A 1,100-nucleotide genomic window follows, 5' to 3' on the forward strand; every position below is an offset into this window, starting at 1 on the left:
ATCTCCCAATTAAGGGTAACCGTAGGATCAGTATCTCCCGGCAAAGAGTAACCGTTGGGAAGGCTAGGTAAGGATTGTATCGTATCGTTGGAATATAATACGCGTCGTGGATAAAGCCTCGCAACTATTAATTCTAAACAAATAATAACTCGAGCGGTAAAGTTATTATGTTGTGGAGTCGTTACACTGGTTAGGATTGCTTATTCCAATGGTGAAAATTTAATAACGATTTAACAGACCTTTTAAGGTTAACAAATGATTATATATTCAAAACTGAATAATTCTAATAATACAATTGTACAGTGTCGTGTTGTCGCGGTTAGTGTATGAATTTAATTACCTAATTGTTGCACGGTGTTAACGCACTGGCGATGCGGGGGTCGAGAATGCTTCTATGCTGTAATAGATTTTGTACCGTCCTCGCGGATCTATATGGTTAATGTTGATCGAAAAGGATCTGAAGCCCGATTTCACTGAAGCGCAACTCTGAAGACGATCGACGTGACTTTACCAAGTAACTCTTTCGTACTAATCCCCCGAGTAACGAAAATCATGGGTTTATATACCCGTAGATATTGGTGGGGATACGTCAGTGATTCCCATATATGGAAATTTGGCGGTTGAGATTTTCGTTACTCAGAGGTGAACATCTGTGGGGCTTTAGGGAAAGTTTAGATAAAGGGTTACCCACGCAACGCGAGTTAAAAGATGATTCTGAGAAAAGTACGGTACAGCTGCAGGGTGCACTTCGGTAAGACCAGACTCCACATTCCAAGGGGTAGATAAAATAAATGTACGCGAGCTTCGAAAAGAACGGGTATGCATACGTAACAAAATGATTTAGGTAAAGTAACAGACATTTTAGGGCAGTGCTCGGAATTACTTGCACATTTCGGCCCAATTTCTGAAGCACCACCTCCTGCATCCCTACTACCGGTCTAGGCTCGACGGCCGAGCCGGCGATCGTACGCACGACGTTGTTTCTCAGGAACGTACTACAATAGATATGTCGGGTTTAACCCGCGTGAGTAAAAATTCATTACGCTGTCAGTATTTTTATTTTTACAGATAAATAAAGTTATTAATATTATGTTTAGGTT

Source organism: Hylaeus volcanicus, unplaced genomic scaffold, assembly GCF_026283585.1.
Source record: "Hylaeus volcanicus isolate JK05 unplaced genomic scaffold, UHH_iyHylVolc1.0_haploid 12183, whole genome shotgun sequence".
NCBI classification, from domain to species: Eukaryota; Metazoa; Arthropoda; class Insecta; order Hymenoptera; family Colletidae; genus Hylaeus; species Hylaeus volcanicus.